This window comes from Hemibagrus wyckioides, linkage group LG01, assembly GCF_019097595.1.
Source record: "Hemibagrus wyckioides isolate EC202008001 linkage group LG01, SWU_Hwy_1.0, whole genome shotgun sequence".
NCBI classification, from domain to species: Eukaryota; Metazoa; Chordata; class Actinopteri; order Siluriformes; family Bagridae; genus Hemibagrus; species Hemibagrus wyckioides.
The window spans coordinates 4,454,923-4,468,656 of NC_080710.1; the positions used below are offsets into that span (position 1 = coordinate 4,454,923).

Below are 13,734 nucleotides of genomic sequence, written 5' to 3' on the forward strand. Positions count from 1 at the left end.
CTCTCTCTCTGTACTTCTTCTCACATGACATCATACCCACCACATATTCCTGCACAAATTTCATTCTGTATGCATGTCAATGCCCTGAGGTCGTATTTAACCCCGATACCTTTCTCCACTTTCCAGGTGAAACCCGAACCGCCGCGACGACGACATTGACGATGCTGCCGACGACACGGCTAACACCTGACCTCGTGTTGGATTGAGTTACAGCCCGGGTGGTGAGTCTATTCCCTGGTCTCTCTCTCTCTTCCTCTCTTATCTTTACTCCATCCAGCTACACCATGGAAGCCTGCTGGACCAATCCAGATTCATGTCAAAAAATGAATGTAAACACACACACACACTATAATTTTCAAATTTCACCTCAATTCTGATCATAGAACGCAGCGGAAAAAAAGAAAATGCATGAGGGATCGGATTTATAGCCTGCGCATACGAGCTAATTGGTTTTTAATCGCTTTTTAATTGCGTCATTTGGCTTGCGTTTCAGGCGCTTGTTACTATACGCAGAAATAAACGCTTTTCAAAACTGCAACAACAAAAAAAAGCAGTTTATCTCATTTATCTCGCTTCATACAAACCATTAGGATATTTTTATATATATATATATATATGAATAACTAAAAGCCTGTTTTACTGAAAGCAGTCTATTGATTTATAAACCTGTCATTTCTATTCAAGCCTCTCTCAGAGCAAATGTCTCCTGCCTGTCCTGTTCATCTGCTGCAATTTTCCCATCATCTACCCCCCTCCCCTCCTCCCCACCCCCTTTCTTTTCTTTTTACCCTGTGAATGGTACATTCCTCGCTCCGTCTTCCTCGGGCTGTGTGTGTGGACTGAAATGGGATTTTCCACTATCAACACTCGAGGAGGGGGAAGCGGACGTGTCTTCTGCAGGAATATCGGATGAGGTCCGGCTGTGCCATGCGGACTTGAAGCAACCCCCCCCCCCCCAAACCACCACCATCCACCACCCCTTACTCAGTAGAATGGGTTTGATGCTCTGACACACACACACACACACAGGCACCACGCTGACCAGCAGACGAACCGGTGCTCCCTGGTTTCCTTAGGACCGACGGATCTGAGTGACAGATGGAAGACAGGTGGGGGGAAAAGAGGCAAGAGGAGGATGGAGACTAGGAGGCTGAACATGAAAAGAGAGAAGGCTGTGTGACAACCGAGGGATCGGTAGGAGGAAAGGAAACCACAGCTCGAGCAGGTATGTAGTGGTGCAGGACTGCCCGAGTGCAATTTCATGGTGAGGTGGGATCAGATTTGCATTGTGCCACAACCTGGGATGTGGAAAAGTGCCAAACTGGTCAGTGTGGAAATGCTTGGCTCTGGGGTTTTTACGCTCACTTTCTCTTGGAGATATGGATACCCTATTATATATGTATATATAAGAGACAGAGAGAGAGAGTGAGAGAGAGATAGAGAGAGAGAGAGAGAGATATGCACTTCAGCTTTGCTATATTATTATGCTGGTGTATGGCTACTATGGGTTTTAATGCACTCTAATGTACCCTGAATACGATCTGAATATCACCAACGGATGTGTGTAAATGGGGGAAAGAGAGAGAGAGAGAGAGAGAGAGATCGTGTGTGTCTGCAGAAAGAGTGAGTGAGTGAGAGAGAGAGAGAGAGAGAGAGAGAGAGTGCACTGGCAGAAATTGCTCTGCGGGCAAACATCAAAGTGGTGATGGAGAGATAGTCGCAGAGAGAGAGAGAGAGAGCAGAGTGTGGAAAAAAAAGAGGCGAAGAAACGACATTGTGGTCTGACTGACAGCGTATTCACTAACAAACTGAGGATGTGTGGAACCAGAAGGTTGCAGGTTCTAATGACCTTCTGTTACTGCGAAGCGAGAAAATCCTGACCGACAGGAACAGATGGGATGGGATGGAGTTTTACTTCAGTCGGACATGAAGCTTTGATCTCATCACCTGAACTAAAAGCTCATCCCAGGCTCGTCCCTGAGACAGATGGAGAAGATTCTACGTCTGTATTTTGTTCAGTAAATATAAACTACTGTAAAATTCCAATTTTTGGCAAAGTACTTCTGACCTCTTTCGAGTGACCAGTGATCTAAGATGATGTTGCAGTTATGTTCATTGCCCTTTTTAGCACCTGAGAGCTCATTTTTACCAAGTGGTCGAAAATGGGAACTGCAACAAAAACAAAAGCTACGCCAAGCTAAAGCTTTTAGCAAGTCACCAGTAGGCTACCGGTTGCCATGGTTATAAAGTTTATCAGTGGGTGGCCAGCGGTTGCTCATGTCCCTTCAAGTCGGAAGCTTTCATTTCCAATAAACGGTCACTGCGAGTCGCTGTACATCTAAATGCAGCATCATGGAGTCCCATTGGGGCAGGAATCATGGTCCCCCATGACATATGGGAGCAGAGCAAAAAAAAAAACAGAAAACGTAGCCAAATTGTGTTTCAAAATACACTGAGGCTACTGAGATCTTGTTCTGTAGCAAGTAATCGGCTGCAAAGTCTAAGTGAACGCAGTCAGAAGCCGCAATCATGAACCTCTGACTCTCCATGCAAATAAAACATTGTCTCTACTTTCCAAAGCTGATATTTTTGGTGCTTCTTTCATGGTTTTTGAGATGTATATATGGTGGAAAATACTAAAAACTGGCTAATGGTAGTAGCTTATGTGCTAGATTCATAATGTTATGAGGTCTAACCTCTCTCTGCCTTGATATCTTAGCAAAGCCAGGTTAAAAATATTAGGAGATCAAATGGAGATCAATTGACTTGGGCAGTCTGGGCTAGAAAGAAATCAGCCCCAGCTTCACTTTTCACTTCCTTATACAATTGAAAAAGTGAAACCTCCTTTTGTCCTGACAAGGTGACACTGGAGACTCCTTACAGAGAACTTAAGTGCAGCGAATACAGGCACACAGAAACCAACATCCAAGGCAGATCAGTGTGGTCAATCTGTAGACCCTCAGTCCTGCCCTTCTACTGGGAGCAAAACTGTGAAAGAAACAATACAGAGGAAGGACAAAGGACAAGTGAAGTCAGGTGATGGGGTCGTGACAGTATGGCTGCTGAAGAGAACTGACAGAAGGAGAAAAGACTGGAAGATAAGAGAGCAGAGCAAAGATATGAAGCAGGAAGCATGACGGATGTATGATAAAGGTGTCACAGGTTTTGACAGACCATTGTGAGGAGGAGGAGATGATGATGAAGATGATGAAGAACAGAACACAGAAATGTGTCCATACTCAGGGTCCATAAACAGCCGTTGTCCTGGTTCTCTTTGAATTGGAGCAGATTATTTTATTTTATTTTATTTTTTATTTTTATTTAATTTTTTTAAATTGAGAATGCTTTTTTCCCCCATATGAATTTCATTGATTCTGTTGCTTAATACCTGTCCTTCAGCTGGATTAAACAGCTTTAATTGATTATAGCTAGCTATCACATTTTTTTTATTTATTTATTTATTTATTTATTCATAATTCATTTATTTATTTGTATTATCAAATTTATCTATCTATCTATCTATCTATCTATCTATCTATCTATCTATCTATCTATCTATCTATCTATCTATCTATCTATTTATTTTTTTATTTTTTTATTTATTCATTCATTCATTCATTCATTCATTCATTCATTCATTTATTTATTTATTTATTTATTTATTTATTTATTTATTTATTTATTTGTATTATCAAATTTATTTATTTATTTATTTATTTATTTATAATTAAATATTTTCTTTAAGTTTAAATAAACATGAATTGCCTTTTTTTTATTAGGTTCAAAACACATCTGCTGGAGGTCATGAACTTATTTCTTAACTTCATATTCAAAGTTAAATGAAAAAATACTACTTTTTATTTATTTATCTTTTGCTCAGTCCATCAGGGGTTTGACTAGATCCTGGAAGTGAGGCGGGAATACACCCCGGACACACTGCCAGTCCATCTGTAGTGCTATTAAGGTTCAAAAATATCTCTAATATAAATGTGTGTGTGTGTGTGTGTTGTAGTGAAGATACACTTGAGGCCTCTGCTAGTGCTGGACATCTGTCATGCTGTCTTCCAGCCTCAGAAGTTTCCAAAAGAAAATGAGATTCGAAGCTTCTGATACCCTGAGGAAAAAGCAGAGAGAGAGCGAGAGAGAGAGAGAGAGAGAGAGATACTATCTCTAGATATATGATACAGAAAGATGGATGTGCTTTTTGATCAGAATTCCCTAAAGTATCTCTCTCTCTTTTTTACACACACACACACACACACACATAGATAGATAGATAGATAGATAGATAGATAGATAGATAGATAGATAGATAGATAGATAGATAGATAGATAGATAGATAGACAGACAGATAGACAGATAGCTTGGACAGATATGGAGAGATGGATAGAGCATGATGTTGAGGTAGAGAGATGAAGAAGGAGGGATGGCCAAAAGAAAAGGTTGGTGAGAGAAAGAGAGAGAGAGAGAGAGAGAGAGAGAAAGAGAGAGAGAGAGAGATGATGGACAGGGGGAGAAAAAGTGATGGAGTGAAAGAGAGAAAGAGTGACGAAGAGAAATAAAGGGGACGAGAGGAGAGATGGAAACAGAGGTGGAGAAAAACAGTCTGTACAGCTGAACTGAATAGGTGTGTGTTTTATTGTGCAAACTGCAGGCTCGTGCGTTCGGGGGAACAAGCTGTGCTGGATAATAATCTTGAGAAAGGAGAATATTTACACACACACACACACACACACACACACACACACAGTTCAGTCATACAGCAGACACCTGAAAAAGAGAACAAAAACAAACAGACTAATGGCTGCAGGATTGATGGATCAGACTGTGTGTGTGTGTGTTTGTGTGTGTTTGTGTGTTTGTGTGTGTGTGTGTGTTTGTCTGTGTGTGTTAGTGTCAAGGGCAAAAAGGACAAAGGCCACCAAAAACTTGCTTATCTATCTATCTATCTATCTATCTATCTATCTATCTATCTATCTATCTATCTATCTATCTATCTATCTATCTATCTATCTATCTATCTATCTATCTCTCCATCTCTCTGACTCTCCATCGTTCCCTCTCTGTCAGTCTATCCACCAATCCCTGAATCCATCACTACACTTCTTTTCTGCATCTCCCCTTCTCTCAATTGCTTGTGCTCTAAATCTCTTTCTCTATCCCTCAGTCTCCATCACTTTTCTCTTCTCTCCTTCTCTTCTCTCAATCGGTCTGTCTCACTGTTTTTCTTTCTCCTTTATTTTTTTTCTTGGGTGCTTTCTCTTAAACTATTAAATCTCTCTCTCTCTCTCTCTCTCTCTCTCTCTGATTCAATTTGAAGCGTTTGGCTGTCAAAATGACAAATAATCACCCACTTTCTTTTCTTTGATTTTCAGACGCGCGCTCTCTCTCTCTCTCTCTCTCTCTCTCTTTATCCCTCATTCCTCTTTTGTGGATGCTCTGGCTTTTTCTTGATTTAACACACACACACACACACAGTCTCCTTTTGATGTCAGCCAGATGTAAGATGCCAAATCTGGATAGAGAGAGACAGAGAGAGAGAGAGAGAGAGAGAGAGAGAGATCGTTTCTACACTCCTCCATACGTCTTTTCAGTTGTATTTCCGGAGTCAGCTGATTGGCTGTGAATGGTTGATTGACACGTGCAGGAAGTCATGCTATTATTCACATCCTGCCTCATTATGCACTCCTTTTGTATCGCCAGAATCTGTAGCAGCTCCAGTACTAATTATGCACCTGAAATTGATTGGCACACAGACATGGAGTGTGTGTGTGTGTGTGTGTGTGTGTACTTGCGTGTCTCTTGCAAAATGCCTCCACGATGATAGGGACTCAAGTTAAATACACCTATATCTGACATCAGGAACATTCTGGAGCTTTCATGTCCATATATGGAAAAAGAGGAAGTGACTAGTCACTGATGTACTGTAACTCCAGAATTATCTTAGAAATGGAGAGAAAATAAATCTATAAAATATTTCTTTTATACATATGAAGATCTGGTGCTGTTTAGAAAAAGTTCTCTGAACTAGCACATTATTTTCACAGGATTTAACAAAAAAATATTGACACCCCACAAAGATAATTACATAGAAAATACAAACTCTAGGCAGATTTTCCCCGCCCACGTCTTTTCTATTGGCTTATACAAATTGAGGTGCGAACCCCAGCCACACCCACATCCTGTCTCCTTCAGTAAACAAAGTTTTCTGATGGGAGTATTTTATTTGCACTTGTTCAGAGTAAAGCCAACCCGAAGGAGATGAAAAAAAACCCTCATTCATCCTACAACCGTAAATATTGGCCCCCCCTGAGCCTCCTCCTGTAACTTCATATTAGCGTGCTCATGAATACACTCACTTAGGGCCAGTATGTTCGTTAATGGTAACCCAATTAGATGCCTAAATCTTTTTGTGTGGATTACATTCAGTTTGTTAGAGTTAACGTCAGGGAGGATATGAGTAGCACTAGCTGTAAAATATAATTAAATGCCTGGTTTATCTTATTATTAGAAGTGTGTGTCCTTCGAGGGTTTTTTTTTTACATTAGTTTTACTCTCCCTCCAGTCAGGCCCCTCAGCAGGCAGCTTGTCATCGAGGTCAAAGGCTAAAGAGACAGAGAGAGAGAGAGAGAGAGAGATTGAGTGGTTTGGAGCCTGGGGTTGTGTGTGAGCAGTAAGCAGTAGATAAATTAAAGTAGATAAATAGATAAATTCCATCAAGTAAAAACAAATAAACAAACAAACAAACAAACAAACAAATAAATAAATAAATATAAATAAATAGCATTGACTATAGAAGATGTTCCTAACGCTAATGCTAGTGATTAAATTTATTTAAAAAAAAAAAATTCTTGGTTTTCATGTCTTTCAGAAAGATCTGTCCACTCAGCAGCCATCTTGACCACGCCCCCAGGCCAGTGGTACAAGGATCGAATGAAAAGACGTCTGTAAATCCTACGCAGATGTTTAAAATCAACTTTTAAGTAACTTACAACTAAAATAAATATGCAAAAATATTTTATCTTAAGCATAAGTGGATGTGGTAGAATTTTTGTGGTAGAACAGTTTAGGGTTATTTACTTAAATTAAAAAAAAGTTGAAATAATATATTTTTTTTCCTTACAAAATGCTGCGCAAAAATACTGGCACCCCGAGAGAGGGAGGTCATCTAGATGAAACTGTCGCGAAGCAAAAGTTGAAGCAAATGCCTCCTATACCTCCTGTGTCCTTTCCCCTTCGGTGAATTATGGACTTTTATTTATGTTCGGTCCGAATTTCCTGTGACGTTCGTCTCAGTTGCGGTTTAAATTGATGTTAGCTGAAGTGCTGCCTACAATGAGACCCTGTGGTGTGAAGAAGATCGTTTACATGAAGAGCTATTTTCAGAACATTCTTCATTATTTCGGGTAGATTTTAAAAGAAAAACGGAAATATAATGAGGCATAATAAATGCACCAGGACACACAGTAGTAATGTAATAAAGAGCGCTGTGGGACTTTGGAAAGACTAGGTTCCCAACGCCGCATTTGGTCACGCAACATTTCACGTTCATGAGTGTATCTCCGTCGAGTCGCTTGGTTATTAAATGGATCGGAAAAGAGCTTCTGGTGTTCAGGTGTGAATACGTAAAAGTTGGTGCTGAATCTGAGAAACCGACGTTCTGTGTGTGTGTGTGTCCACATCATGCTGTTTCGCCTATGATGCCAATTAAAACCCAATTAGCCTTTAACTTTCTTCCAGCGGGTTCTAAGAGTCCTCATAAGCGCAAATTCCATTTATTTTAAACCCTGCAGTGTTCACTTTTCCCCTACCCTCGCTATCAAGCAGGTTAATATGAACCAAGAGAGCAGACGTCTGCAAATATCTACACTTAACTTTTGTTTTTTCATCACCTGCAACTGAAGCATTTTTGTTTGTTTGTTTGTTTGTTTATTTTTTTTGCTGTCAAATCTTTCGGTGAATTCTTTTCCTCCAATCATAACGCCCAAAAAAGAGCGTCTCGGACTCTCGAGCCTTACAAGCCGCTGTGTCATCAGCCATCGCTAACTAAACCCACAAACTGTAAATGAATTTGTTTTAAATTCACCTATTAATTAAAGCAACACTCATAATACTTCGTCCTTGTCAAACACACCCCTGTTACTTTATTTTTTTTCCGGAGTCATTTAAGTGGCCAAGGCTGTGTACACAGCAGCCATGTGGATTTATGACGGCGAAGACGTTAGCTGTCGCCGCTCTCAGGCTAAGTAACGACCTTGTTTGGGATTATGTCATATTTCAGTGTCCTCAGTCGACTTCGAAGGCCGCCGTGGCATTTCTCATTACACTTCCGTGCGAGCCAAACCGCCTTATAATAAAAATCTCCCATCACACCGGCTGTTTCACTGTCTAGTGGGGAAACGCCTGCTGTATCGGCTCTTATCGCAGCTCAATGTGCCGATTTTGTTCCTCTGAGAAGGTCACGGACATTTATACACCAGACAGAAGCACGAGAGGACTTTTCTTCTTCCTTAAGAAAAGCAGCTGATGCAATTTGAACATATTTCAGTTGTCTTGCATGAGAGAAAGAAGTGGAGGCCGCGGTGGACTGAGGGGGAGGGGGTGGGGTGTGTTGCTGGGGGTTTAGTGATAGCGAGACAGACAGAGCGAGATATTATCCGCCTTCGCTAGAATTTTTAATTTGTCACAGAAGGCTTAACCACATTTAGAAAAATCAGCCCACAGAGACATAAATCAGGCGTCCCGTTATCATCATCGCCGTCGCCGTATAAATTGCACAGAGGCCGACAGTGAGAAGGTGTTTACTATGGGCTGTGAATAGCGGGAGATTAGGGAGGTTTGAGTCACCTGAGACACGAGGTTGATTAATCCAAACTCTTTTATTGTCGTGTTTCTGACAAACATCAGTGTTCCTTAGGAAGCAACGAGGAGAGGGTTTGTCGGAGGAATGCACCAGGGGGAACATCCGGAAAGAGAGATTTTAGTGTGTTAGTGGAAATGTTTCAGTGTGTTTATTGCTCATTGGAAACTGTAAGAAATCACAAAATCCTTCACTAAACTGGAATACAGTATATCTATATTAGAACATATCCAAGATGCAATATGAACGAGTGAATTAAGGAATAAATCAATGAATTCCCATGAATTTGATGTGAAGTTTGGTTAAGAATGGTGAAAAAGTAAAAAAAATTACCTCAAAGATCGATTTGTGATCTAAAAGCTGTTCTGCTTTCTCAGTACGAATTCCAAATTAAATAAAGAAATAATTCACCGAAAGGGAAAGGACGTCAAATCAAAATCAAAACCCACGCATTTATTTCTCTCCGTTTGCTTCATCGACATGAACTTTGACGTGTGACTTCAGTGATGTGAATGGTCTGAAAACAAGTGGGCGGGGCTGTGAATTTTTAAGCAGCACTCACAATGGACTAAATGCTGCCATGTTTTTATGCTCAAGTCCTTGTTCTAAAGGCAAGTTTTTAGTTGTCACAAAAGTCGCCACAATCACGGAATTAATAGTAAAAAAGAAAAAATAAATAAAAAGGCGGCTGTGAATCAATGATAAGGATTAGCAGAATGACGTTCTGGTTCGTTATACACGAACAGCCATGTTGCATTTTTTTGTAAATACAGGAATTAATTCATTTCTGCAGTCTTATGATTAAAAAAGTCTTTATTTGTAGTTTTTTTTAAATGATACGGCCATCCGTCTCTAATTTGTATGTAAAGGCTTGAGCATGAAATGCTGCTCTCTTGTCTGCCCTTCTGCTGTGAGGATGTCTGACACAGCAGGAAAAATGTGTTAACACGCATATATAAACACACACACACACACAATGCAGTGAGTCTTACCAGACTGTGCAGTTTCGATTGACCCTTTACTGTGACTTGCTTACGCTTAAGTAGTGTACGCCATATGGGGTACAGATTCCAGGTTATACAACAACATGCTGTACTTTAAAGGATGCTGTAAACAATAAAAACTAAACGTAATTGAAAACTGAACAGTAGAGAAAAGAATTATACTACAGTTATACTGCTAATTTATGGTACCACAGGTTTAGTTTTCATTGTAATACACTGGGTTTATAGTCTCAATTCTGATTGGTCGGAATGTGTTTTGTTATTCTTTTATTTTTAGTAGCTAGATGCTAGCAATAATTACACTTTATGATAAAATTACTTGCATGTATTTGCTGATACGGTGATCTTTTCTGCACAAACATATTTGTTTAACATTTTCAGAAGGAGTCTCCAGTGATTTCTAACCATCAAATATAAAACCAACTTTTTAGTTTTTTCTGTAAATTAGATCCTAAGTGAAATTTTTACCTCAGAAGGTGCTGGAATGAAAGGAAGATTTGTAATTTTGCTTAGAGCTACATTCTAGCAGGCAGAAGTAATCAATTATAAATCAGACCTACCTTTAAATACACAGACTCAGATGAAAGGAGACAGAAAAATATTAGCTTGCTACCTTTTGAGAAATCTGATGAGTAATACTGGAAACTAGACCAATCAATTCTCATTTATTTCTCACATCTGTCACGTCCAGGAAGCGAATCGTCGTCCTTCTGGAGCAAGAGATCTGTGAAATGTTTGATTATTTCATATCAGGTGCAAATCAAGCAGCTGAGAATCGGTTAAAAACAACATCTCTGGACTTTTCCTTCTCCTAAAGTGTTAATTCTTCTTGAATAAGGTTCAAGGCTGGCGTAGTGATTAGTCTGCTGGATCTCGTATCATCGATTAGGCTTCTAAACGTGTCTAAGGTGGAGAGACATGTTGCATGATGCTCCGTATTCCTTCTTTTTCTTATTCTATTTGCTACAACCCTAGAGAAATAGCACAGCAAGTGTGTGGGTTTGATATTTATGGGGTTGGTATGTAGCCAGTGCCTGCTGTTTATATTCTTCCTTAACACCCATTTCCACTGCTGTTAGCATTTGTAAAACAGAGTTTAAACAGTACGGTGTATCACAGTAGACTCTGGTGAGAGAGAGAGAAAAAAAGAAATCCGTAAACAATGCCCAGTATATTGCACATTCCTGTGATACAACAGTTCCCAGAGAGGCCAAGTTAATTTGACAAAGAGTGAGAGAAAGAAAAGGCAATGGTGCAGACTCAGCCTCACATGCAGGCCTTACAGAATGCAAATGGACACATTACAGAGGCACTGGATAAAAGAACTGAGTATCTAAACATAGGAGTTTTAGATGGTTGAACCATATAACGTACTATAGACATTTCGGAATGTGTACAAAAAAATGTACATATAAAATAAAATACACTATATTTGCAAACGTTTTGGGACACACCTCCAAATCATTGAATTCAGGTGTTGTTTTTCAAGGGTTGGGGCCAGCCCCTTTGTTCCAGTGAAAGAAACTCTTGATGCTTCAGCATACCAAGACATTTTGGACAATTTCATGCTTCCAACTTTGTGGGAACAGTTTGGGGATGACCCCTTCCTGTTCCAACATGACTGCACACCAGTGACCAAAGCAAGGTCCATAAAGACATGGATGAGTGAGTTTGGTGTGGAGGAACTTGACTGGTCTGCATGAGTCCTGACCTCAACCCCATAGAACACCTTTGCAGCTATAACAGCTTCAACTCTGCTGGGGAGGCTGTTCACAAGGTTTAGGAGTGTGTTTATGGGAATTTTTGACCATTCCATTAGAAGCACATTTGGCTCACAGGCTCCGCTCTAATTCATCCCAAAAGTGTTCTATGGGGTTGAGGTCAGGACTCTGTGAAGTTCCTCCACACCAAACTCGCTCATCCATGTCTTTATAGACCGTGCTTTGTGCACTGGTGTGCAGTCATGTTGGAACAGGAAGGGGTCATCCCCAAACTGTTCCCACAAAGCATGAAATTGTCCAAAATGTCTTGGTATGTTGAAGCATTAAGAGGTCCTTTGACTGGGACTAAGGGGCAAGGCCCAAAAACTTTCAGAGGTTTCCCTCTGGGTTCTCCAGTTTCTTCTTACCACATGGATTTTTCATCCAGGATGTATTCCAGCCTCATGCCCACTATTGCCGGGATAGGTTCCAGATCAAGGTTACTGAAAATGAATGAATAGAAATTCAATGAAACAAATATTATAGCGTCTCAGGTATCAGGCTTCAAACATGACTTGCAGAACCTGTGGAATCTGGGAAGGATCCTGTACTCCCAATTTGGCTCAGAAATATGTATCCAGGTGCATGAGTTTTATTGAGACAAAACAGAGGCAAAGCAGTCAGCGTTTTTACCAGCAGAAATTCACCACCATCAAAGGACACGTTCAAGGAAGAGTTGGGAAACAGGGCAAGCTCAAAATACAAGAGATCAGGAATAGAGTCAAATCACAAGGACAAGGTATAACAGGACAATAAAAACAGAGACAGATGAATTCAGGTTCATGTCCTTTATATAGAGATTCTAGAGGAAGTAGGAAGTGATGGAGGAAGTTGGGAAACAGGGCAAGATCAAAACACCAGAGATCCGGGATAGAGTTAAATCAAAAGGACAAGGTAGAACAGAACAGTAAAAACAGAAACAGATGAATTCAGGTCAATGTCCTTTATAGAGATTCTAGAGGAAGTAGGAAGTGACGGAGGAAGTTGGGAAACAGGGCAAGATCATAACACCAGAGATCCGGAAAAGAGTCAAATCACAAGGACAAGGTAGAACAGAACAATAAAAAACAAAAAAATGTTTTTGGTTCATGGTTCATGTTTTCAGGTTCATGTTTTTTTAGAGATTCTAGAGGAAGTAGGAAGTAATGGAGGAAGTAGGTTAAAATTAAGTGGAAACTGCATTCTGGTGGTCAGGAGACTGGAGGCAAGTCTGGACTACACATTACACCAGGATAGACTCTTGGAAGCACAATGACCTTGATCAGGATTATACATTTACTGAAGCTGAAGAAAGTGGTGCTACATTTGATTTGGACTTCAGTTTATTACCAATAAAAACAATAATAATAATAATAACAATAATGAGAAACAACCACTGAAAATATCATTACTACATGCAGAAATCCTTGTAGTGAAGTCTTGCCATTCTTTGTGTTTGGTCCAAAATCTGTTTTCCCTTGAAGATATTTTCAACCAAGTATTTCTCGACGAAACCCTCAGTCACGCTTTGCTCAGGATTAGTATTTGTGTATCGATTTTGGGTTGCACTTCGAAAAAAATGGATCTGCCATACATTTTGAGTGCATAAATAAAGTGAATATAAAACCTGGCATGTGTGTTGCATCGACCATGCTCGTTGATTACGATCGATTTATGTTATTCAATCTGGTGTCATGAGGTGAACCCTAGCTGCGTCGGATTAAGTCTCATCATTGGACAACTTCCTGCCTCGTATCTTGTTCTTATTTTATGTTGCCTCCTTTTATTCCCCTTCCTCTTCCACTCCTGCTGCCATTTTCTATATAAATCTCAAAATCTCAACAGCTCAGTAGCCTACAGCTGTATTAGCTGATGTGTGTGTGTGCAACACTAGAAGCATCTTCAAGACCAAACCCCCGGAGCAGAAAGATATCAGGCACAAGTAAGGAATAAAACATGACGGGGTGGTGTGATGCAGCCTGGTGCGAAGCTGAGTGACTGTTAATACGCCAGAGTTGATTACTCTCTTTTAATAGCTTGTCCCAGAATGTTTCATTCCTGTAACAGCACTTAAAATTGATAATTTGACAACGTTGTATTATAACAATAGAACTCTGACCTGTCCAGCTA

The 13,734-nt window shown here is 40.1% G+C and overlaps 1 protein-coding gene across 7 annotated transcripts in view; it reads left to right on the plus strand.

The window, feature by feature from the left end:
• Nucleotides 1–911: 911 nt before the first annotated feature.
• Nucleotides 912–13,734, plus strand: part of srcin1b (SRC kinase signaling inhibitor 1b) — a 50,261-nt gene continuing 37,438 nt past the window's right edge. For 5 of the 7 annotated variants that reach the window (XR_009205000.1, XM_058395186.1, XM_058395204.1 and 2 more), the window contains exon 1: nt 913–1,225. The gene's annotated coding sequence lies outside the window, so the exon portion shown is untranslated. Of the gene's footprint in view, nt 1,226–13,734 lie in introns of all 7 variants that reach the window. The other 2 variants (XM_058395246.1, XM_058395197.1) reach the window with 2 other exon arrangements.